The 27225-nt window shown below is 41.4% G+C and overlaps 1 pseudogene; it reads right to left on the reverse strand.

Annotated features, from left to right (window-relative positions):
- Nucleotides 1-24598: 24598 nt before the first annotated feature.
- Nucleotides 24599-27225, reverse strand: part of LOC122063138 — a 31385-nt pseudogene continuing 28758 nt past the window's right edge.

The raw sequence follows: 27225 nt of genomic DNA on the forward strand, positions 1-27225 counted from the left end.
ATTGTAGCGTATGCACTTGTGATAGCAACGAAGAAGCTGAGACCCTATTTCCAGCAGCACACAATCTGTGTGCTCAAGGACCAGCCCCCGAAGAAGATACTATAGAAGCCGGATGTGTCTGGCCAATTGGTCAACTGGGCTATAGAATTAGGGGAGTTCGACATTCAGTATAAGCTAAGGACTGCAATAAAAGCTTAGGCTCTGGCTGACTTTATAACTGAAGCAACATCCCCGGAAGGAGAACAAGAGCTAGCTGATGCCAGGGATGGCGATACTTGGACGCTGTATGTAGACGGTGCCTCTAATAAGGCAGGAAGCATAGCCGGGCTCATACTGATTAGCCCCGAAGGATTCAAAATTGAATACTCCTTACGGTTCGATTTCAACGCTTCCAATAATGAAGCCGAGTATGAGGCTCTAATAATTGGGATGAATCTGGAGCTAGCAGTAATGGTGCAAAGGTTGATAGTACACAGTGATTCGCAACTTATAGTACTGCAAGTCAATGGGGACTATGAAGCAAAAGAGCACAGGATGGCGGAGTACTTAAAGAAGGTATAGGAAAAGGCGACAACCTTTGAGAAGTTTGAGGTGAAACAGGTGCTGCATGAGGAGAATGCCAACATAGATGCATTGTTGCAACTGGTGACTTCGGAGTTCACCAAATTAGGGCACTCATTATACTTCGAGGTGCTACCCCAACTGAGCACCAAAGACTGCCAACAGATGCTATCTATAGAAGAAGGCAGCCCCTATTGGATAGACCCCATAGTGAAGTATTTGAGAAAAGGAATACTCCTAGACGACAGAGATGAGGTAAGGAAAGTATGGGTTAGGTTAGCATACTTTTTGTTAAATGGCGAAACATTGTACAAGATAGAGTTCACAATGCCTTACCTCAAGTGCCTTGACCCCTCCAACTCCGAATACGCACTCAGGGAGGTGCATGAAGGAATCTGTGGCCAACAATTAGGTGCCAGGGCCTTGGCCCATAAGGTGTTACGACAAGGCCTTTTCTAGCCAACGATGAGAAAAGACGCAGAAGAATTTGCCAATAAGTGCTTGAAATGCCAGATGTTTGCACTGATACCTCGATAACATGCCACGGAGCTATCGCCCTTGTCCAGCCCAGTACCCTTCTCCATGTGAGGAATGGACATCTTAGGGCCCTTTCCATTGGCAACACGGAAGAGGAAGTTCGCAGTGGTAACAGTCGACTACTTCACAAATTGGGCAGAGGCTGAAGCGCTAGCCACAATAACGGAGAAAAACATCCAAGACTTCTTCCAAAGAGTAGTGGTCTACCGATTTGGGATACCCAGAGTGGTAGTAACAGACAATGGGACTCAATTTGCGAACCCTACTTTTAGAGCATTCTGTGAAGCCCTCAACATTGAGCATAGAAAGACATCTGTCAGTTACCCCCCAACTAATGGGCTAACAAAGGTTACAAATTAGACACTGTTGCAAGAATAAAGAAGAGGCTAGACAATGCCAAAGGGCTATGGGTAGACAAACTGCATAGCATCCTTTGGGCACATCGAACGATAGAAAGGTCGGCCACAAGAGAGACACCCTTCACTCTAACCTATGACACTGAAGCTGTGCTCCCAGTTGAAATTGGAGTCATGACCCACAGGGTCCAATATTATAATGAAGGCATGAATAATAAAGGCCTTTGAGCAGACTTGGACCTCCTGTATGAAGTATGGGAAGACTCGTAGGAAAGGATCGCGGCTTACCAACAAAAGGTAGCAAGGCACTACAACTCTAAAGTCCTAAGGAACGAGTTTAGGATCGGAGACCTCGTATTGCGAAGAGCAGAAAGATCAGACCCGCGACACTAAGGAAAATTGGCACCCAACTAGGAAGGACCTTATAGAGTCTTCAGGGTGATACGATATGGCTCCTATCACGTGGAAACTATGGGGGGAAAGAGGGTGCCTCGATCATGGAACTCAAAAATTTTGAGGAAATTCTACCAATAACGTTTTTATTTTCGGCATTTTTCATGTTCAACACTTTGTTATTTTTCTAGAGTAGGACTTTCAATATTTGAATTCGTAGTTCATCTTCTACGAACGTTTCAGAGGATTTTATAAAAAGCTGGTTCACGGTAAATTGGTCTCACATAATGATATGGCATTCAAGAGCTAAAGGTCCAAAGGCATCAACAGAAGGATCAACCCTCGATTGGGGGCTTAGGCCAAGGCCGAGCAAACCTGGATGAAGGATCCACCCTCGGTTAGGGCTTAGGCCAAAGCTGAACAGACCTGACCGAAGGGTCCTCCCTCGGTTGGGGGCTCAGGCCAAAGCCGAGCAGACCTGACCAAAGGATCAACCCTCGGTTGGGGCTAAGGCCAAGGCCGAGCAGACCTAACCGAAAAACCCACCCTCGTCTAGGGTGCTTAAGCCGAAGCCGAGCAAGATTGACTGAAGGCACAACCTTGTACAACTAACCAAAGGGCGGGCACCCCTAGTCATAGACCCTAATTTAGTCAAAGGGACTCACCCGAAGCCGAAGTCGAAGAAGCTGCCTGTGGTCTCAAGCTAAATAGTAGCCTTCGGATTTTGGTTAAGCATTACTATTTGGTTATCAGGTCAAGACATACACCACACTTGTGAAATACATAATAAGTACAAAAATGTTAATCTTTGGCTTTCGGACCAAGGGCTGATCATGAAGCACATAAAAGAAAAGGGAGACGAAATGCGCAACATAAGTTCATTCATTTAAACAAAAAAGCCCCATAAGGGCAAGTACAAAAAGAAGGCCGATGGCCGTAGTTACATAAAAGGCCCAAAGGATAAAACATCATGGGTAATTAGAAAAAAAAAAGGGGGGGGAGCTTCACAAACCCTCGGTCGGAAAGATGGCCTCGTCGTCAGCACGGGCAGGGGCGTCTCGGTCTGAGCCGCCGTGGTCAGGGGTAGGAGGGACTTCGCGGGTTAGCTGAACCCCGTCCTCGAAGATGAGACCACTCCCTTCGAAGGAGATTTTTAGGTGGTGTTCAAGTATCTATGCTTGTACTTTGGTTGCCCCCATGACGAACCCCGGGCCAGTAGCACAAGCCACCTCTTACCTGTAGGCATCCGTGCCCTTATACTTTTCGACCCCTTTTCTCTCAGCCTCCCGAAGCTGGTTGGACATTGTGTCTTCATCTCTGAAAGCTTGCATTCGTACTGGTAAGCTCGGTTGAGCCTAATCTCCAGGTGCTCCACCTTCTCCAGAAGGACGGTCCGCTCGTTGTCGAGGGCTAACCGCTCATGCTCGGACCTTTCAAAATCCCTGGCCAAGGCCTCGCATGAATGGTGAGCTAGGCGACGTGGTTGTTAGCTTGTGAGACACACTCATACTATCATTTTAGAAAAACGAAGGGAAAGAAAGACAGGATGAAGCGGGAAGTATGAGGCATTACCCCCGCCATAAAGATGCACGTGCTAGTGACCATGGCCGAAGTCCCTTGGTCCTAGACCTCGGCGACGTCCCTTGGAAGCCCGCCCTTCTACACGAGCTTACAGGCCACCCGCCTGACATTATAGGAGTCGTCCTCCTTAATAGACCACTCGGGGATGAAGCCGACCTCTGTTCGGCACTGGATCACACTAGGACTTTGGTCAAAGTCGGCACACCATAGCTTGGAGTGGTGCAGGCTTGGATAGCATCGGAGGTGGGGTCATTGACCCTAGCCTTCTTCGTAGGAGGATCGGAAGTCGAAGCCCTCTTATCCTTCTCCTTTTGCTGTTGGAGCTGCTTCTTCGACTTAGCCTGCCTTTTGGGCACTGCTGCTTTGATCTCAGCCCTAGGGAGTTGCAAACAGAAGCAAGAAAAGTCAACACGATTGCCAAAGAACCAAAGTAAAAACAAATTCGGGCAGACCTAGGACTCACCCGGCCTAAGCCCGAATTTGAACAGGACGATGTCTGATTGGAGACTATCGGACTCAACTAGGGGACACCGCACTTTATTCTTGGCCATCACCATTGACTCTGCATCTGTCCTGAAGAGGGTAGGTGCAGAGTTCACAGTCCGCAAGTCCGGGAGGTCCCAGATAGTACGGAAGGGAAACCCCTCCGACAACCTCACGAAGAAGTATTTAAACTTCCATCCATGGATTTACGAAGCGTAGCCATTCAATAGCTTGATATCCTTCCAAGGGCTGAAGTAATACCAACGTGAATCCCCCTTGCTAGCGTGAAGGAGGAAGTAATTAAAAAAAGAGGGAGAGGGGTCTCCGATGCTGAGAGGAGACTATAAAACTTAGGATCCTATAGCACCGAAACACTAGAGTGAAGAAGGGGTGAAAGGGAAGCTGAAGGAAGGCTTTGAAGGTCTCCTTGTAGGCCATAATTCCTCGGGGTTCCTATAACTAGCCCTATCTATAGGCTTTGGGACCCGAAGGACGAACGTGTTTGGGATACCATGGGAAACTCTCAACTCCTTGAGCTCGGACTCGGTTATGGTGGAGACAATGTCCTTAGCCTCTACCTCCATTACGTCATCATTTTGGGCTCGGGACTCGAAGACCCCCTCTTTGAAGTCCTCCCCATTCGAGTCACCATCAGAACCCTGACGTGTGGCAACCGAAGAAGAGATTCGAGAGGATGGAGAGTCGGGGGTCGAATCCGAGGACGTCCCTCGTATAGCTCCGGGAGATTGACCCCTACAGTTAGAGACCGTCCTCTCAGAGGATGAAGGATCACTACCGAAGGAACCATATATCACACTTTTGAAGATACTGGAGAAACTGAGGGACGAGGAAAAGAAGGAAGACCGAAGGACGATGGTTCTGCTAGACGAATGAAATGCCAGAAGTGAGGAAAAACACCCTTTTAGAAGAAAAGGAGGGACAATCTGACTCCCCAAGGACATTAATGACACGTCATCGAGTGGGACTCCTGAGGCTCGTTCAGGTCGAACACCTAAATGGAACTAAGGACATAGAAGACCCTCGGTTGGGGGCTCAGGCCAAGGCCGAGTAGACCTGAACGAAGGGTCCTCCCTCAGCTTGGGGCCTAGGCCAAGGCTGAGCAGACTTGACTGAAGGGTCCTCCCTCGGCTGGGGGCTCAGGCCAAGGCTAAGCAGACCTGACCGAAGGGTCACTCGATTGGGGGCTCAGGCTAAGACCGAGCAGAGTTGACCAAAGGGTCCTCCCTCGATTGGGGGCTCAGGCCAAGGCCGAACAGACCTGACCAAAGGGCCCTCCTTCGGTTGGGGGCTCAAGCCAAGGTTGAGCAGACCTGACTGAAGGGTTCTCCTAAGGTTGGGGGCTCAGGCCGATCCCAAGTGCCCTGGGCTGAAGGATCCGTACCATAGCCGTATGAAGAGGGCCGAAGGGTTAAAAAAAAAAAAAGGGGGGGGGGAAAGATTCAAGACCGGAATAAAAGCGTTACTCCCTTTGAAAGGATTTCTCAGAGGAAGTAAATGGGCTTCTGATACGCACAAATTAACCACCTAGTAAGATATGGACACGTTGCACCCACTCATAGGGGATATCCAAAACACCGCATCAAACCACGAACTCCGGATACTAGGATAATAAGGAGACTTGAGCCCTCCTTGAGTAGCAGTTGTAATAGGACTATTCACCTGAAAGGGATAATACCCAAAATGAATATTCCTCCACGAAGGGAGGAAAACGTGTAGGATGGAGCCCTCCCCAACCACCCTAAGTTCATCATCAGGAGGACATTTCCTAGTAGGACTCTACGGGACCTGATCCAATAAGAAGCCCAGAAGGAAGCACAAGGTAAGTTCACTCACTCTCCATTGCTCTCTGAAACACTGTTGCACAAGTCTCTAACTTGAGCATCGGAGGACTAATCTCGGAGCCACTTCCGGGCCTTGGCCTTCTGTGCTTTTGCAGGTTTGATGCTCAATCTTCCACAGATTCTCGGCAGCAACAAATGGTGCCAAATAAACATAAATGAAAACTGGAGCCAGTTTGGACTCAAGAGCTCAAAACAAGATTTGACACTCAGAAGATAAGAAGGAATGCAGTTAATCAATAAGAAGCATTGAGGACAACTTTGTAATTAGAAGTTTTGCGAGCACTTGTTATGCAGGATGGATCCAAGATCTTTGTGGGTAATGGGATCAAAATACAAGAAGAATCCTGGTTTCTTCAAGTATTTCTCTATCTCAGCTGTAAAGAATCAACACCAATAGAATTTTTTGTACTTGTGACTAAAAGCTTAGTTGGAATAGCTCAAAAAGTGGAATAGAAGTGGTGGAAACTTGTTTGATAACTAGCAGTTGGCTACAGCCAAGTACTTTTCATTGGTTAGGTATGGTTAAACCTTAGGTCACTTACTCATTTCGAACTGTGGGTCACAATTTACCTTCCAAATTTCCTTTAAAAATTACAAAGACAATATAAACGTTTTAGATGTCCCTTTGTCTTCTATGAGCTTACAGGCAAGGTTCAAAATATCAGGTTTCAACCTGGTTTCTTCGACCCTTGGGGAGACTGAAATTTTGGTGGAAATCTAGAAAATTTCGAGGAAACCAGGGAAATTTTCCCAGTTTGGTGGAAACTTTGGTTTCAACCCTCAAATTTTGTTTTTTTTTTTTTTTTGCCTGATTTTTTGTGTATGGCCTATTTTAAACATTTCTAACTCATTCACAGAATTAGTTTCATGGATTCACCTAAAGTTATACTTGTGGTGTTAACTAAAGTTTGCTAATGTACGTTGAGTCGTTGACTGAAACTATACTATATAAGTGTGTATATATATATATATATTACAAACTAAAAATGTGAAATACATTATTAAAAGTTTAACACAAACAAAACATAATGTAAATGATCCAAAATAAATAATAATATTACATAATTGAGTTATCTCTCAAGTCTTATGTCTCTACAGTCAACACTTAACACTCAACAGTCAGTTCCAAGTAGAGTGTCTAGGTGGTTCCAGTCCACGAGCGGCGTACCACTGCAGATGTCGTAGTCGCTTCTATGAATGCACCATATATGAGTCCCATGACATATTTTGTCCCCAATTGTTTTGGTAGTCTGTCACTGCCCATCTATAAGATGCGTCATCAACATTAGCTAGTTATCCAACCTAGGGAATGTCTCAGTCACAGTGATAGGATGTGGATGTGGCACACAAGGTTGGAATGGATACCCAAAGATACTATCAACAAAAGATGACCCACCACCTGAACTACCCACCTGTCTAAATGAAGTAGAAGATCCACCATACTATCCATACCCACCACCATTTCCAAATGAACCGGTGCTCTCAAAGGATGGTACACAAGGTTTGGGGAAGATGGGATTTACCTTTTTGGTCCAATCTCCTTTAAAGAGATTTGTTATGAATGTGCAAGATCCAAGCTTAGAATGAATATTTGATGGCACAATGGAAAAATCTTGAGTGTTTCCCACTTTGTAGAGAAGAAAAAAGGGGAGAAGGTCGAAATTTTGAAATAAGAAGGCTTAGTTTCCCATTTAAAAAGGTTTTATAAAGGTTGACCCATTGGTCCACTCGAAAATTCCCATATTTCGAGGAAAATTTTCACATTTTGACCGAAATGTGGGAATTTTGGTCGACACTGGTTGAAACCAGTCACATGCTATTTGGTATTAGAGTCCTGGGATATTGTCGAAATGTGGGAAATTTTGATGGTATTGGTGGAAACCTTGAACCATGCTTACAGGACTGCAAAACTAGAAAGCAGAATTGCAAAATGAATTCATCAAAGCTCAAGAGTTTCTAATTTGACTCCAATTATAAATTTAGCAATTCTAATGGTTAACCTCTTTCTTGAACAAGTACAAACAACAACTTAAATCTAACTCTAGTTGTGCTAAAAGTCCTAAAATAGGAACTGAGCCACTGCCTAACAACCTGCTAATCTCCTCTGAGCTCTTGATGCACCCCCACTCCCGTTCTAAATGATACCCTAGACTGTATGGAATGTCAAAGGTCTCAATTCCTCTGCCAAGCATGCCTTGATTCGCTCCTACCTCAAGTCCTCTAAAGCCAATTTGTGTTGCCTCTTGGAGACCAGAGTTCTTGAATCTAATGCTCCCCGAATTGCTCCCTCGGCTGCTCCCTCTTGGTCTTTCGATTCCAACTATGATCACTCCCCCATTAATCGCAATTGGATCCTCTAGAATCCTCTCCTCCTCTATGTCTCTCCCATTGCTTCCTCTCTCCAAGTCATCCACTTCTCCTTCTCTTTTGCATGCTCCCCCCTTCTTATCTGTGATCTTTGCTTTCAACCGCTCCCCTAATAGACTCGCTCTCTAGACTGACATCCACTCCTTTGGCCCCTCTGCCTCCTTCATCCTTGGGACATTAAGGGTGATTTCAATGTGGTCCATGCTGCCTATCAGAAATCTAGAGGGTCCCCCATTGATCCCTCTTCTGTGGACCCCTTCATCGATTGCATTGATGACATTAACATGAATGACCTCAGATCGTCTGGATCCATGTTCACTTGGCACAGCCATTGTGCTGGTTCTAACCGGGTGGCCTGCGAGTTGGATATGGTTCTGGTCAATGAGACCTAGCTCAACCTTTTTTCAGCCTCTCACGCCTGCTTCGATCTCCCCAATATTTCTGATCACTCCCCTATCTCTTTGTTCAGCCCAACATCTCCTTTGGCCCCAAGCCCTTCAAGTTCTTCGACATATGGACCCTCCATGAGGACTATCTCCCCATTGTCAGAGACTTTTAGGCCATTCCAATTCTTATCTCGTCCTCCCCCCTCATTGCCTTTGCTAAAAAGCTCAAAATTGTCAAAGCTGCCCGCAAAGTCTGGAACTCTACTTTTGGGAACATATCTGAAATAGTTAAGGACTGCCAAGGGATGCTTGGCTGCATCCAAGCTAAGCTACAACTCGACCTCCTCAATGCCCCCTTGCCGAGGAGGAAAAGTTGTTAGCCTCTGAGCTTTCGTCTCTTCTAGCTTAGGGAGAAAGCTTTCTCCATCAAAAATCCCGAATCAAATGGGTTGAGCTTGAGGACTCCAACTCTACCTACTTTCTCAGTCCTCTTAAGTCCCGTAACAATTCAGACTCCATTCCCAAGCTCATCTCCTCTGGGATCGGTTTAACCTCCCTCTCAGAGATCAAATCCAAAGTTGTCTCCTACTTTGACAATCTCTTTCACCCTACCTCCACTACCCCCTCCCCTCCCTCCAGACCTCGTGAACAAATTTGTCCTTACCCATCTTCTCCCTTCCCTCCTTGCCATCCTTTTTTATAAGGAGATCCTGGCTTCTATCCTCTTGCACAAATCTAATAAAGCCCTGTGGCCCCGATGGTTTCATTCCTGCATTTCCACTCTTTGTTTTCCCATCCTCATCAATGGTAGCCATGTCGACTATTTCTCTTCCTCTGTGGAATCAGGTAAGGGTGCCTCCTCTCCCATTTCCTTTTCTCTCTTACCCTTGAAGTCCTTTCCCGCTCCATCCAATCCTCCATTGACCTCCACCTTATGTCCCTCATCCTCAAGTGTAAAGCTCCCATGCTCACCAACCTCGCAATTGCGGATGACCTTACGATCTTCTCCAAACCGACCTCGCTCCATCTCGTCCATTATTTCCTCTCTCCGCCTCGTTGAATCCCTATCGGGAATCCACATCAACCTTCTCAAATCTAACATCTTCCTCTCCCAAGTCATTGATACCCATCGGTCCCATCTCCTTGCTATCTCAAGGTTCTCCCTGGGATGGAGTTTGTATTGGAGCGGCCCTTGATAGAACGGTGGAAATAGGTTGAGTTGGAGTCCCTAAGGTCAAGCCATTTGATTCTAAATTTTTTCTGGAGGAAGCTTTCTTCCTGAGCAAGGAGAGAGGAAAGCTTAGAGGAAACCTCTTTCGCTTCCTCAGCCAAGGAAGAACTGAGATGATCAAGCTGAAGCTTGGATTTGTTGAGTTGAACCTGTCATGACCCAAACCCAGATATAAGTAAGGGTACAGCCCTCGCGGGCATTGATCAAATGATCCAAAACATTCATCAAAATCAAGCATATTAAAACTCGTAACATATCAAGTCTCCACAAAAATAGTCAACCATTGCTATAAATTTTAAGTACTTCCTACTAGTGGCAACCTAAGATATGTCCTAGTTAAAATGCAAAATCCATATTATTAGAGTGTGCCTCTAAAAGTCATTATTACACCCCCTTTAAGAAAATAGAAACAAAATAAATAAAGAAGTCTTCGAGTCGCCCTCGAAATCCACCCTAAACATACCTTCATCTCAATTATCTGAGATGTTAAAATAATGGATTAAGCTCAATAGCTCAGTAAAGGAAAATAGTAAGAGCACATCACAGGGCAAACAATCAGACAAAAACAAAGGCTAAAACAAATAGTTTTAGTTTCTCAAACCACACTCTTAATAAAACACGATCATTTAAAAATATCCCTTTTTTATCACACTTTGGCCGGCACTGAGGGAAATAAGCTATCACCGCCTATAATACGAGAGGAAAACTCAGCCCCCACAATCACACTGTCGTCACCATTTTGTGACTAAATATACACCACTATGCACAGTGGATACAAGTCCCGCGGCTCATCGGGGCATCCCTTTCTGGTCTGGTACGGAGTAGTCTATTTATCCTCACACACTCTTTTCACACTTGCACAAAATCACCATTCATAAAACTACTTTCTTTAATAACACAAACATGTGAAAACACAGGTAAAATCTCCACATAAGAACCAACATCAATATACATCACACAATAATAGTCATCTTCATCAAATATCAATCACTCCCATAAACTCATGTCACACATAAACACAATTCAAAATAAGTATAAGTCAGCACATATCAACGAAACAAGCATACCAAACATCACATCGTACAATCAAACCACACACCTGTGGTGTAATCCCACTATAATCCACTCACCTCATCTTGCATGTCTCCTACTTCCACCCTCTGAGCTCTGAATGTTCAAGTCAATCACAATCTGAAATTAATTTCATTTCCCATTGATCTCCTAGTTCAAATCTAATTCAAATACCTCCGTTCGCAAAAGTGTTACCTCCCCTTTGAGTCCTAAGTGTCCAGGAGGTCCCAATCTGAATTTAGTAATACCCTATATTAATTACTATCTCGCCCAAGATTTGGGTCCAATAAATTATTATATTTGGTCCCTATGAATTGAATCCTAGACCTTGATATGAGTTCGATATTGGGTTCCAGAAAGAATATTAGATTTGGGTCACATGGTTTAGGTGCCATATTGGGTACCAAGAAAAACCCTAATGGGTTCCAAGAACCTTAAAACAAAACCCTAAAAACAATTAGGGTCCCAAAACCCCTAAAAATTGGGTTACAAGTAATTTGAGTCCCATATTGGGTGCCAAAAAGAATATTAGATTTGATCCCTGTTATCAATGTGTTGAGCAGCACATTACTAATTGAAATTGATGGCAACACAAGTGCAATTGATGGTTCAATCATTGGTTCATTGGTTCATTGGTTCCACTAATTGATGGTTCAATTGGGTTCAGTCTTAAGCCAAATCTGATTATGGTTTAGTCATTGTTTGGTTCAATTACTGGTTTAGTAGTTCTCTACTGATTAATTCAATTTATGGGCTGGTTCAATTTGTTGATTGGTTCAACCAATTATATTTACTTCCATTATATGGTTCGGCACCTTTATCTATTGCAGCAATTTGTTAAAGTATAGTGCTTGGTGAGGTGGCAGATGATGTAAGCAAGAATTACTAACTCATTAGATGATGAAAATTTCAGCAGCAATCTTTACTTGTACAACTACTTATGGAGTTCTATTGTAAAACGGAAAGGAAATTTGTTGTTAAACAAGGAATGTCAGCATTGTTGAAATATTTAAGAAGAATTTTATGAGTCCCAGATAAACAGTAAAACGGTTTGGGAGAGCAGGTTCAGCCTTAGATGATGTCATCAAGCACTACTGTTTTCAGCCAGCATTACATTCCCTTGGTGACACGGTAATGGAGGTTATATGTTGATACAATACAGCTGCAGTGGAGATAATATCTCAGTAACAGTTTTATTAGAAGGAGTTTCCATGCGTGGACAGCACTCCTAAGTCTTGCTGGGCAGTTTGAGTTTCAAAAGGAAACTAAATTTGGCATATATGGACAGCTGGTGGTTTTTAATTTGATGAAATCAAAACAGGGAGCAACCAACGATTCTTGGCTGAAGATGGGTTCTTGTGCACCAATAGAATTACAAGAAGACATGGTTGAGGATTCTGAAACCAAAGTTTGATTTCCATGGTATCCAAAGTGGTTTTAGAAACTGAATCTCAGTTAGATCCATGTGTTAGAAAATTGGAAAGGTTGAGGCTTAAGAAATTGATTTCAATTGGGATTCTTGGTGTTGCGTGAGTTGAAGAATACCTTATGGCCGACTCAAACGGGTATCTTGTAAAAGCTATATAAAGGGGCTTTCATAAACAGAAGAGGGTGTGCTCCATGACCGATCTGCTGCACCTTGCTCTTAGCTTCCTTGTTATTCCTTGATGACGATTTAAAGAGAGATATAGCTAGAGCAAGAGACAAGAAAGGGCCAGGAGACCTTTGCTATTGTGGCCAAACATAACTTTATAAGAGTTCTTTTATCTATGGCAGCAAATAGAGATTGGCCATTATATCAGTTGGATGTGAAGAATGCCATTCTCCATGGAGATTTAGAGGAAGTGTATATGCAGCCCCCTCCTGGCTTCAAGTTTCCGGCAGCCGATAGTAAGGTGTGTCTCCTAAAGAAGGCACTTTATGGTCTGAAGCAGTCACCAAAGGCTTGGTTTGAGAGCCTCAGACAGGCCATTCTGAAAAATGGATATTCCCAAAGTCAAGCAGACCACACATTATTTACTCGGAGAGGTAATGGCACTATCATAGCATTGATTGTGTATGTTGATGATATTGTGGTAACTGGAGATAACAATGAGGAGATATCTAGATTGAAACCTTATCTGGCCAAACAGTTTGAGATCAAGGTCTAGGATACTTGAAATATTTCTTGGGTATTGAAGTGTTAAGGCTAAGAAGGGAATCAATGTATGCCAGAAAAAATCTGTTTTAGATCTGTTGAAGGAAACAAGAATGCTGGGTTGTAAACCAGCAAGTACTCTTATTGAGCAGAATCATAAACTTAGAGAGGATTGTGGCCCTTCCCTTGTTGATGCAAGGAAATACCAGAGGTTAGTGGGGAAACTGATTATCTGTCTCTGACTCACCCAGACATTTCTTATGCAGTGGGAGTAGTGAGTCAGTTTATGCATGCACCTAAGAGTGGGCACTTGGATGCTGTGTACCGTATTCCTCAAATACTTGAAGTCCTCTCCATTAAAGGGCCTTTTGTATGCCAGGAATAATCACTTGAGGATAGAAGGCTATTCAGATGCAGATTGGGCTGGATCTATTTCTAATAGGAGATCTACATCTGGTTATTGCACATTTGTGGGTGGTAACCTGATCACATGGAGAAGCAAAAAACAACCGGTTATAGCTAGATCTAGTGTAGAGGCTGAGTACAGAGCAATGGCCTATCTGAGCCTCTCAAACCAAGCATTGCTCACAATCCAGTGCAACAAGATAAAGCAAAGCACATTGAAGTAGACCGGCATTTCATAAAAAAAAAAAGATTGATTCCGGTAATATCTGCACACTCTTTATGAGGACAAGTGACCAATTGAAAGACATCTTCACCAAAGGACTCATCCCTCACTAGTTCAGTACCCTCTTATACAAGCTAGAAATGTATGACATTTATTCTCTTGCTTGAGGGGGAGTGTTAGAATATATGTATTAGGGTTACATTAGGAATTGTTTTATGTTAAGTTGTCCTTTTATGTTATTTCTTTTATTTCTCTTTCAACTCCCTTAGGGAGGAATATGTAATTCCCCAAAGTACTATGTGAATCTAATATAGGTGAGGTGAGAAGTAATCTCACTCACGTTTTTCTCCCATTCTCTCCTTCTTCCATCGTTTCTCCCTCATCTTCCTTCCCTTTTCTCTCTTCTTCCCTCATCTCTAACCCCAATCCTTATTTCTAACTGTTTACTCAGGGATTTGGGTAGACTACATGTACTAGGTTTTTTATTGTAAACCTATACTATTGATTGTGAACGCTGTTACTTGGGTGCGTGACAAGCATAGTTGGGGTTGTAGCTCCAAATACAATGGGTGTTGTGTTGAATCTTGTAAAGGGGTTGGTGCGATACGAATTAGGGTTGGTGCTCCTGTGTCGTGGGTGCGATACGAATTGGGGTTGGTGCTCCTGTGTCGTGGGTACGATACGAATTGGGGTTGGTGCTCCTGATTGTGGGTGGAGTCGAATTATTGAGGTTGGATTTGAGTTGTAGCTCAAACGGTCATTTGATTCATGGATGTAGGTACACTGCCGAACCATGTTTCTCTTTGTATTATGGTTTGTGATTTTCTTTCAGGTTTTAATTGACGAGTGTGCAAGTGAGGCAATTTGTGAGGATTGTTTTAAATATCACTGATTCACCCCCCCCCCCAGTGATTCGAAAACAAAACCATAAAAACAATTAGGTCCCAAAACCCTAAAAACAAATGATTTGGGTCCTATATTGGGTTCCAAAAAGAATAAACCAACATCTAAAACTTAGGATAAAACCCATATTGGGTCCCAAAAGAAGAACCACCAGAACCAACAATTTAAACTAAGGATAAGAGAAAGCTTCATTACTTGGAGTGAGCAAAAAAATAGAGAAGTAGGCACAAATTCCCCTTCCTCTCCCTTTCTTTCTTTCTTTCTTTCTTACGCTTCTGCTTTCTTTCCTTCTTTCTTTATTTTTTTTTTCTTTTTAAAGCCCACACCCTTTCTCCTATTCCCCCTCGATGTCAACTTTCTCGCCCTTTTCGTTTCTATCTCTCCCTCCTTTCTCATATCTCTCTCTTTCCCTTCTCTCCTTATCTCTCCTCACTCACGTTTCTCTCTTTCTCCTTTCTCCATGTCTCTCTCTATTCTCCCTCTTTCACGTCTCTCTCTTCCCTCTCTCTCACGTCTCTCTCTCTCTCTCTCTTCCTCCTCTCCTACACTCCCACAGATCTCTAAAAGGGGTGGGGTCCACAAAGAATGTTTTAAAAATAAAAGAACAGAAATCAATTAAATAAAACCCCCCCTTGCTACTAACAAGACTTGAACCTAGGACCTCTAGATAGTCAAGGTACTAACCGTTGGGCTAACTCATCAAGTCATTAAATAAACTGTAACTTTAAATATTTAAGCAAGTTTAGAAAATAACATAAAAAAAGATATATATTCTAAGGTTCCAAAATTTTGGGCATTACAAAATCTATCCTTGCAAGCAGAGACATTGGAGGAGATGTTTTCAAAGGAATTGACATTCCAACTCTTTAGAGCAGACTTGACATTTTGAAGCTTCCTTACGAAGGCAATGAGAGGGGACGAGAGGGCTTGGACCAGGATGGCGCAGGCTTTTGCATAATGGGGAGGAAGTCTTGGCGGAGGGACCACATATCAAAGAACTTAAAGGGTTTGGGGCTAAAGGAGATGACAGGCTGAACAAAAAGAGGAATGGGGGAGTGGTCAGAGATTCCAGGAAGGTCAAAATTGGCGTGACAGGAAGGAAAAGCGTCAAAGCTAGGCTACTTTGACAAGAGCACGATCAAGCTTACAAGAAATCCTAGTGGAGCCATTACGATGGTTAGACCATGTGAATTTGGAGCCCAACCAACGAAGGTTATTGACACCACTATCATCAATACTGTCATTAAAAGCTTTAATGGAGGGGAAGTCACTATGAACCCCTCCAATTTTCTCATGAGAAGCTTTAATGACATTGAAGTCTCCCGCAATGCCCTAAGGATGGGACCGACAGAGGGAGCGAAGGAGCAGATATCGTCCTAAAGGAGAATCCTATCCAGAGAACGATTGAGACCATAAATGGCCAAGAAGCAGAATTGAGAACCGGAGGGGGAAGAGATGGAGAGGAGAATGGATTAGGAGGAGGAGATGCAAGAGACATGGAGGAGGGTATTCTAGAGGATCCATATGCGACCATTAGGGCAGTGAACATAATTGGAAAGGAAGAACTAAGAAGGGCAAGGAAAGAAAATATACAGAAAGCATTAGGCTCGAGGACACGGGTCTCCAAAAGGCAACAAAGGGCAGCGTAGGAGGATTTAATAAGGGAACGGATGGAGGCATGCTTAGCTAGGGAGTTCAATCCACGAACATTCCAGATGATTCAAGGTGTCATTGAGAAAGGGGAGGGTGGTGCAGCAAATGCTCAAGGGATCAAGAAGGGGCCTTAAAGGCCTTGGAGAGGTTGGAAGAGTGTTAGGCCTTGACCTGCGGTGGTACTCCTTAAGGGGGGAGGGGATAAAGGCTTTAGGCTTTTTAGCATTGGAGGCAGACCCTTTAGAGATAGGACAAGAGCTGGGGTTGAGTGGACTTGGTTTTCTTGAGGGGAGCAACAACGATAACAGAGGCAGGGGCTGGGTCTTCAGCAGTACCGAGGAGAAGAACATCAATAGCCATTTAAGAGGTCTCAACCTGAAGGTGAGACGGCACGGTTAGGGGCAGCTCTAAGGGTAGGGGAGGCACTTTGACAGTACGGTTCTAACCAAGGAAGTCGCAACATGCTTAAGAGGGCTTGAGCGGGCTTGAGAGATAGAGGAGCACCTTCCAAAGTTGCCAAGGCTAGCGGTAGGTCAGCAAGAGAAGGGCTTGAGGAGGCATTCCGTAATAGAGGGAATTAGCATTTGTTGAGCTAGGCGGGAGGCCCAGGTTGGAAGAGACTATAAGGGAGGTTGTGGAAGGACGACAAGGGTAGTGGTAGTAAGCTTAGGAGGGGCCTGAGCTTACCGGAGCACCGGAGAAGCACCTTCCAAAGGGTCGAATCCTTGTGGAGGGAGAGCTGAGCCAAGGATGGATTCCAAGGGGATAAGGGGGTTGGAGGTGGAAATCAACGAAGGAGACCAAGAGGAAACAAGGGCAACGAAATGGAAGCAGCTGAAGGGAGGCTCAGGGATAAGGGAGGTAGGAGCATCATCGTGGAGGGTTGCATCGGGTAGGATACAGGAGGGCAAAGAGGCGAAAAGAGAGAGAGGGCCAGAGGGGAAGGGAGCAAAGGCGGGTAAGGAAGGAGGGATGCTCGGGTTAGGAAGAAGTACCTCACGAGCATAGTTGTCAAGGCGTCACCTAGGCGACAGTCGCCTTGTTGCACTGCATGTCGCCTTATGTTTTTACCCTTATTTATGCCAAATATCATTTAAGTCATTTACTTAAATGACTTAAGATATTATTCATAAATAAGCAAATACCCCCTATTTGAATCCAATAAAAATAGTTTAAAAATCAAATCCCAAAAGGATAAAAAGTCGACCACCCAATCCAATAACAAAAACTAGATTTTGGTTATAGGGGCGATTTTTGACTTTTAAATGCTGAGGTTTTTCTCAATTATGAAAATTTTATAAATTCTATCATGGTAAAACATTGCTAAAAATCAAAAGTCCGATAAATAATCTTTTGTTTTGATATCCCTAAAATTATTTTTTCATTCAGGCGATTTTAACAGCATTCACGCACTTAAAATTAAGTTTGATTGGAGCATAACTTTATCATTACAACTTAGATTTAAGTAATCTTAGACTTGTTAGAAAGTTGGTTTTATGTTACAACATAAAAAGTCTCATGTAAAAATAAAATCATTTGACCAGTCAAACTTATTATAGAACAATAGCATTTATCTAAATGTTGAATTTTTATAACCTAATATGACTTAATGTTAATTTTTATGATTTAATATGGCTAATTGTTGATTTTTAATGACTTGATGTTGCTTAATCTTTATTTTTTATGATACAAGGTATATATAGCTTACTAAATAATTTTAGAAAATATGAAAAATAAAAAATAACACTTGGTCGCCTTGTTCGCTTAAAGCAGGTGCCTTCTCGCCTAAGCGCATGGACAAACCTCCACTGCCTTGGTTCGCCTTGGCGCCGTGATAACTATACTCACGAGGGTTGGAGCGTAGGCTAGACAAGCGGGTGTTATGAACCTTGGGAGTCGGGTTGAGAGGAGGTTGGTTCGGGTGGAGGTTAAGGGAAGGAGGATTCGGGTTAAGAGGAGGTTGGTTCAGGTGGAGGTTAAAGGAAGGAGTCGGGTGAAGAAAAAAAAATAAGATGGGGGGCACAAGGATGACATGTGAATTTTAATAGCATTTGCACACGTTAAAATAAGTTTGACCGGAACATGACTTTGTCATTAAAACTCAGATTTAAGTAATCTTGGACTTGTTGGAAAGTTGGTTTTGTTCTCTACCTAATACAAAATGTTTCATGTAAAAATAAAAAATTATTTGACCAGTCAATTTATTATAGAACAAGAACACTTTTGTAAATTTTGATTTTTGATGACTTAATATGACTTAGTATTGATTTTTTATGACTTGATGTGGCTTAATGTTGATTTTTGATGATACAAGATATATGTAGCATACTAAATTTATTTTTTTTGGTAGAATATGTAGCAAAAATAACACACTGATTGCCTTGTTTGCCTTAAGGCGGGCGATTTGTCGCCTAAGCGCTTAGGCAGCCCTCCTACGCCTTGGTTCGCCTTGGCACCGTAACAACAATGCTTTTGACAAAGCAAAACATTACTCTCATGACCCCCTTTACTGATGATATTTTCTCTTCATTCTTCAACCTCATATTAGACATACCCTTCATTGGGCTGTCTCTACTTTTGACCTCGAGAGGAATCACCGTTGCAACCATCCAAATCGCCGCCGCCACTGCAGCCGTTCTCTGTTACAACCATCTACATCCTCCTCATGGGTTTGCAGTGGTTCTTAGTAGAGTCACTGTTGTCTTCCACGAAAACGGTAGCTGGAAATGCCATTGTCTTTCCTCCGGTATTTACACCCCTCTCTCTCTACCCTCATGTCTTTGACCAGATCTCTAGTCTCTACAGGGATGTTGTTTTATGTCCTTTGAGGCTTTATTCTGTGAGGTTATGTGCTCTGATTTATGCAGTTTGAAGCAGTCCACGATGAGTGTGGATTTCAGACCCTAACTCGTCTGCTAAACAACGTTCTCCTACTCAATGATCCATAACCAGTTAGATTTCTTCTCCCTTACCTACACCAGTCCCATCTCCAGTAAGATTACATCAGAGAGAAGCTAGTTCTTCACATCGCTTCAAGCCCTAAAATCCTTGAGATTGTCTCCTCTGTCCTCTCTCTTTCAACCTAAACCCTGGGATTCTTCTCTGCACTTTGGGTCATGCAGTTACCCTAGGGTCTCTCTCCCTCTTCTGAATCTATATTCATTCTCTGAATTCTGTTTAATCTTCTTTTTCCCACTGTTTATTCCATGAGTGTTATGAAAAATTATCAGTATTTGTTGAGTTCCTTCCATCCTTTCTGGATTTGTTTCCTACAAAATCAGAACTTCTTGTTGGGTTTGGATTATTCATTCAGTGAATGGTTTGGATCCCCAGCTTCTTTCTGCGCTTGGTAGATTGTATTGTAGATCTGTGGATGCTTAAGATATTCTTGTATTTAAATGTGAAGATATTGTCAACAATCATTTCTCTACGTTCATTTTGGATTTTTTTTATGCATATTTGTGTTTAAAGAAGCTGAAGAGAAACTATGAATGTCAAACGCAGCTCATCATCTCTTTTTTTTCATCCTGGTGCATCTATCTGCTTTACTGTTCATTTTGCTGTTTTCAGTGTTTTACTGTTTAGGTTTCTGCATTCAAGGATGATATTATGTTTATTGAAAAAACTATTTTTATTTGCAAGGCAATGCATGATATTGGGTAAATCATTTTGATGGCGGATGATATATGAACTATTATAGCCCATAATTAGTGATCTGGTATTTATGTAGAGATCAATAGAACTGCTACATGATGCTTAAATTCTTTTTACAAGGATTCTGGCCTGGGAAGTAGGCTTTATTGCAGAATTTAGCTGGAACAAATAAACGCTATCATAAAGCATGTGATAAGGATAAATGATGCAGATAAAAATTTTCTGAGGACGGGGAAACCCAAGAGGACACATTGTTTGTGAGAGGATACAAAGCATGGAGTTGAGGTAGCATCTAGCAACTAGCAAGTCACAAACCCTTATTTATTTATTTATTTATTTTGTAGCCTAAATTTCATCAAGTCAAAGCGTGTCAAAATTCATTGGTTTTGTGGTCAATGGTAGACTTATTCAATTACCTAAACAATGAGTTCAACATCATGTTCTCTTGAATGAGATTTGAGCAAGTTAATGTTCAATTTATGGGCTGGATTCGGTTCTACAGTAGGTGTTATTATTTCTGTTTGCTTCTTTATTTACTTGGGTCCACATTAGTTCTTGGTAAGATGTTGGTAATCTGCTCAAGTATGGTTTTAGGTTTTGGAATGCAAATGTTACTTAGCTTAATTGTGAACAGCTTTGTATTGTTAGTATTATGATAGCCTTCTCTGGTTTTTCATATATATCTCATTTAAATATTCTTATTCTGAGGGTAATTGGGCATTTGGGTTTGGGTTTCCGGATCTCATAGTTAATTTGTTAGATGAGTTGAATCTGATGATGATTGGATCCATCCATGTCTGCACATGGAAAGCTTCTCAAGCCTCTTCAAACTTTTGGGCGTTTTAAATTTTCAATTCGCTTCTAAGAGAAAAGGGTATTTAATAAGGCTTTGCTGATGCTATATGCATGATCTGTCCTTTCTCTTCATGAGTTTGTTCTTCTTTCTCCCACACTGCTTGATCGCTAACAAGGTGGCACTTTTCCATTTTTGCTAACGAGGAACCCCTTGGATCTACCCAGTTTTGCGGTTCAGGCCCAAGGGTAAACCCCGGTTACACACAGCCACACTAACAGATCAGTCGTCGGGAGACTTGAGCTGAAGACTTTTGTTAACACAGCGCCTTTGGACATGCAGAGCTACACCCGGGGTGTAACATGCTGACACTTTAGCTTAGGCACTTCATAATGAGATGTAGCAATCCTCGCACTTTTGGCTCAAAGAAAAAAAAAAAAAAAAAGTTGTAGAATATTCTTACGGTAGTTTTGAGTGATGTATCTAAAGTTTCTTTTTTTTTCTTTGTAGAACAACTAGGAATATTTTTCTTTTGTGATGTTGAATGTGTTGATTGGTTGGGCAGTAGTCTTGATATTGAAGGTTTTTTTTTTTTTTTTAATCAATAGAAGATTATCTTATTGGTGAGTCATAAACAAGTTTAATGCAGTTTAATTTCTAATTTGTTCCTTTATGTTTGAGGTTGACTTTACAAACTGTACCCACCACAATCATGGGACTTTCAATTTTATGCGTGACTGCGTATGCTATACATTGGAACCTTTCTCGCGTTTCTTTTTTCTGGTCTATTTTCCCCCTTTTTTGTGGACAACTGTGGTTGATCTGTGTTTTTGAAGCTGTAATCAATACGATTGAGTTCTTGGATGAAATTTCAGATTTAGGTTTTTTTTTTTTTTTTTTTTTTTTTTTTTTTTTTTGATAGAACAAGAAACATAAAATCATATACTTAATTGGTTACAACTACTAACCCCATCTGCATTCGAGGTCTGAATGGTCATAGTTTTTTTCTTAGCTAAGTATACATAATCTAAAATTGGTTCGGCGTTAGGTTTAAGTTTGCAGACAACCTATTTCATAGATTTATATACAGACAAAAAGATGGATTCCACAGAATTGGGTAAAAAATATTGTTCAGATCAAAAGTCAATCTCCGAATAATTTCTGAATTAGTCCAAATTTCTTTCAGTTTTCACCCATTTCTCTTTGCATGTTTCGTTCCAAGCAAAAGAGTCCTGGCACATCCTTCAATAGTATTTCTTGTCATTTGATTATCAGTTATTAGTAACCATCTTTCTTTTTCATATATAACCCCAACTGCCCAGCTTGTTATCTTGGTGATGGCCTGATGGGGTTAGTAATACAACACTTATCAATATTGGATTTAGTGGATAAGTTTCTTGCGTTGGACTCGGACTGCATTGGATTAGGGTGGGTTGTGTGGGCGGCTTGATGGTTATTTGGGCTTGATTTGGGGTTTGATGCATGTTGTAGGCAACCCATTTAAGAGCCGGCCCAAGTATTTTATTTGGGTTAGGTTTTTCCTTCTTGAACAGAATGCAGCTTCTATGTAACCAAATCAAATAAAGTAACATATTATAAAGAACAATGACAAGAAGTATTCCATATCAAGTCTAGGTATTGCATGAAAGAAATACATAATGACTTGTTGAAAGGAACAAGGATGGTGCTCTGAGAACATTAGTATTAAGGCCCAATGGACTTGCTGCCCATATACGTTTGTGAAGTCGCATGATAAAAAAATGTGCCAAAAATTTTCTTGTTTGGAACTCCACAAGGCACAAGTTTGCTTCAATGAGATTTAGGGCCCGTTTGATAACATTTCAAAAAATGCGTTTCTGTCGTTTTTGTTTCCAAAAACAGCAGAAACAGAGTAAAAAGCATTTGATAAAATTATTTCGTTTCACCTATTTTCAGAAATAAAAATAGAAATTTTTATTTATTTATGGTTCAAGAAACGACCTAGGCGAAACAAGTTGAACTTGTTGTGGCCATTCTTTTATTGGTTACTATCGACTTCTAAAAACATGACTTATCAAACACCTTCAATTCCGTTTCTGTTTCTAGAAACGGAAATTTATGTTTCTGCCGTTTCTATTTCAAGAAACGGCAGAAACATTATCAAACGGGCCTCTTAAGTTCATCTTGTTCTTTGATAACTTATTTTTGAGTTGTAAAATCTTTGACCTGCAAATGAAAGAACCGATCAGGTCTCAGATTATGTTCTTTCATGAAATTGTCTTTGATAATGTAAAACCATTACTTCTTTATAAATGTTGTATAGCATGACTCTTGGCGTTTTGTATCACCAACAACCTGTATAGCTTTTGTAGTTCAATAAGAAATGGCTACTGATGATTCATTCTGCTTAACGGTCGTCAAAGAGTGAAGTGGATACTCTTATCATGTTTTTTTCTTTTATTTTCTTATTTTTGATAGAAAAAAGAAAGAAATGCATTAAAGTAATGAAGTGAGAACATTGTTCTCCGGGTTGCAAATACACAAAGGATTTCCTAACCATCGTCGCCTTTTATGTTATATTAGCAAAAAAAAAAAACCACTTCACTCATTCTTTGGCCTCAAGCCAAAAAAGATTAATGAGGAGGCTATGGGACGGGTAAAAAAACACTGTACATGTTCTGCGTTGAGAATTTTGATTTCTATTTCTTATTGAGCCACTTAAAGATTGATGCATGTGACAATCTCCTTCCAGCAATGGGAGTGCGAGTGGTTTTCTTTGTGTTATTATACTCGAGCAACGTTTAAAACTTTATGTTGATGATAGGTTATATGGTGTTCAAAAATGGGGGTCAAGAGGTAAAGATGGATCAAATATCAACCTCTAAAACATCACTAGGCCACACAAAGGAATCGTTGAGATGGCAAGATACGGATTTCCCACTGTCAATGATGGTAAGTGGCATAATGAGGCAAATTGATGAAAGTTTATGAAAGAAGGTCCAAAGTAGCCAAAAATCGATTAGGGGCAAAGCTATAACAAGAGTTGAGGCATAGGTATAGTTGTGGTTGGGATAGTAATTGTTGTCTGTAGAAACGCAACTTTAAAAGAGATGCAGAAGGTAATGAAAAACCAAGAACAAACAATGTATCAGTACATCTTGGATTAAATTGCGATGGAATACAAGACATCGTGCGCCAACACTGTCAAAGCTTTTGGGGTTGCATGATATATTATCAAAATGACAAATGTTGACTTTGGTTATGAAGGAAGCACACAAAAATCCTGAGGCAAGACGAATCCAGCAGGGTGTCATCAGAGCATTGCCCTGGGACATCTTTTCAATACTTTGGGATATCATATTAATTAGGAATCTCTCTCATAAATTGAATCGGATTACTGTAACTAAGCAACGACGCACGCACGGCAAATAATTCACCCTGTGCAGAGTCTTGGCCTATTTGGTAGATAGAAGGGCAAAAATTTAATCAGTAAACTGCATAACTAACTCTTTGTTCCTGTTATGATTGGTTATGCATTTTCACCTTTTCCATAAAAAAATGTTTAAAACTTTGAATGACTTTACTTCAAATTATGTTAGTAGGTGGATGCATCATGCATGGCGTACTTTAGAATGTTTTTCATAAAATTTCATCATTTCCTTTCCTTTCCTTGCCTTTGATGCGCCTCTTTTTGCCCGCCAAACATCTAATCATTCTTTTTGTCGCTCTCTTCCAGTTCCACATGTTCGTTCACCTAGAAGCGCTTCCAGGATTTATTTTATTTTTGCCCGCAAACTAAAGTGTATCGCTCAGAGTAACATTCTCTTCTTCTTGTCCATATATATATATATATTTTGCTATTGTTATAATAAACTAGTCCCTTATTTCTCCGTTTCGATTGGCTTAGAAAGCATACTTAGAACGAATGTGCATATACATAGAATCTTTGCAAACTTCATTGAGTTGATAGAACAGGGGATTGTGAACCAAAAAAACACCTCAATAATGTTCAATCCAAAAGTATTTTAAATTTACAACTCTCAATAAATAACTTTTATTGCATAAGTGGGAAATCATAACAAACATCTCTTAAGAAGAGCAGCCTTTATGAACATTTTCATTGAATGTTTAAAATGAAAATGGTTTTCCCACTGGGGAGCCCATGAAAGATGCATACAAGGTTCTCAAGGTAGTGGCTTATTTGGTTAAGATGAAAGGATTGTGATGTATGATGCAAGGGATTGTACAAAAGAGATAGGCCCCATGACCAGATATTGGTTAATTTTGAAGGGAGTAGATTAAGAGGGAGCTCCCTCCACCTTGCAGATTGGGCACCGAATCTTTTGCCGTAACCAATGGTGGATACAGACCACATGATACCCATGCTCGCATCCTAGCTTACCAACTTCATCACCTTCAACATACTCTTCCTGTAAAACCAAGAGTAAATAGGATTATGAAATTTAGAGGATCCAAAAAACAAACAAAATAGATAAGCCAAAGGTAGAGTCCGGATCCTTTGCGGTGAGCGATAAGTGGCAATGAGATCCAACAGATGGGAGGACCCAGCATGCACCCCAACCATTGGATGCTCAGTGCTGGCTCAACGCTCACTGGAGAGGATTTTTTTGCCCAAAGATACTAAACTTAGCCAAACCAGGTCTGACATATTTGAAATCCACCCAAGTTTTTGCTTTGATGGTTGAGATTAACCTTCAAAAAGCTAGTACTGGGTTGTGTTTTCGAAACATTTCAACCCAAATCCAATAGGACCTTGATCAAGTTGTGATTTTCCAGACCAATCCTTTCCTTCAATTTCATCCTAGAAAACCAGAGAGCAACCCAGTGCATGAGGCTCCCGCTACTGCAGGGTTTGGGAGGGGAAAATGTACACAGCCATACCTCCTGTTTCGCATGAGAGGCTGTTTCCAAGCTTCGAACCCGCAACCAATAGATTGCAATAGCACAACTTAACCATTGCGCCAAGGCTCGCCCAACTGAAAATTTTGGCATAAATTGATGATGGAGGTGAAGAATCCACCACCGATATGGATCCCATGTAAACAGATAATCAACCTTGACAGTGTTGATGATAACATCCAACAGAATATATCTTACATGGAAGGTCAATTGGTCATTCAAAATTATGAAATGCAGGTGACCAGCAGCTTCCCAAAGAACAAGTCAGAACCAGAGTGCATTTAATGAGATAACTATAGGGCTTTCCAGGTTTTTAACAATGAGTAAAGGGGCTGAGAACCATAGTTTTCAATTGTAGACATCCAGGTCTGTAGCACTGACTATAACAATCGGGAACTGAATTGGCCTCTGCTGATTCGGATTCAACTCCAAATGGAATCGGCCAGAATCGCCTGAACCTAGAAATCTTGCAGGAAATCAGCAAAGTGAATCAAGATCATTATTTGAATCAGCAGGAATCAGCAATCTGATTCCAACTTCTCAAACCATGGGTCCACCCTTGCTGGCCAAGGCCTACTAAACATTGGCAATTTTCCCATATTATATATAATTACACTAAGAATTCACATAGCTACGCAGTGTTGACTTTTGTGTCACATGGTTCAGTTAAAAAATTTAATTAGGCTAATAGTAGCCAAAAAAAAAAAACTACTGCCCTATGAAAAGAAATATTCGGACAGAGATAATGCCAAACAACTAGGAAAATACCTGACAAATGCTGCATTTGACATCATCTCCACAAGCCACACTGCTTGTGTCTAGAGGTGGAATATAGAAGCTGCTCTTTAAGGCATTTTTCCAATGCTTCTTCTGTGAGAGCTGTGGTGACATTACCGATCTTCTCTTCTAGAGCCAACAGTTCCTGTCACAAAGGGTCCGTGTCGCAAAGAGTTCTGAAAACAAGACCCTACACTAATAATTATATATAACATATCTCATATTGTTGAACAATGAACTATTCCAGATGGTGAGAGACACTATAGTAATCCAAGTTAAACTGTAATGAATAAGCACCTCATATGACATGTTATCAATATCCAGTCTCATGTCACTGTGCTGATCACGAAAGCGAAGGCCCCCAATGAACAAGTTTGTCTCACGAGTCAATAATTGCTGCATCAGAAGGAAGAAGAAATTTAAGGACAATGGCTCATAAAATAGCTATGATAAACAACAAACAATCAAAAGAAAAAGAAAAACAACCTCATATTTCGGTTCTTCATCTTGCTCAATCCTCTCAAGTGCCATCAGTACCTGCAAAAAATTAAAAACCATGTTTTACTTTCAAATGCTAGATTTTAGGTTAGATTATGTCATGCCAGTTATGATGTCTGTTAGAAGACTATCGTGAGAAAGTAGTCGTCCTGCAGGTTGCGCAGACTCATCCCTTGATGTTTTCCTAAACTAACTAGGAAAGTCCTAGTTCTACTAGGACTGATGTTAGTCTAGAAGTTAGTTATCTTAGTCACTAGGATTGGTATGTTAGTCTAGAAGTTAGTTATCCTAGTCCAAGTAGGATTGGTTAGCTAATTAGTTTTCTATTATGTCTTTATGTTTCTAGTCCTACTAGGACTGCTGTCCTATTCATAGTTTACTTGTAATAGACATTGCTATATAAGGAGAAGAAGAGGGCAGACCCAAATCAGCTGATTGGGACTCCCTTACCCAAA

This window comes from Macadamia integrifolia, unplaced genomic scaffold, assembly GCF_013358625.1.
Source record: "Macadamia integrifolia cultivar HAES 741 unplaced genomic scaffold, SCU_Mint_v3 scaffold1208, whole genome shotgun sequence".
NCBI classification, from domain to species: Eukaryota; Viridiplantae; Streptophyta; class Magnoliopsida; order Proteales; family Proteaceae; genus Macadamia; species Macadamia integrifolia.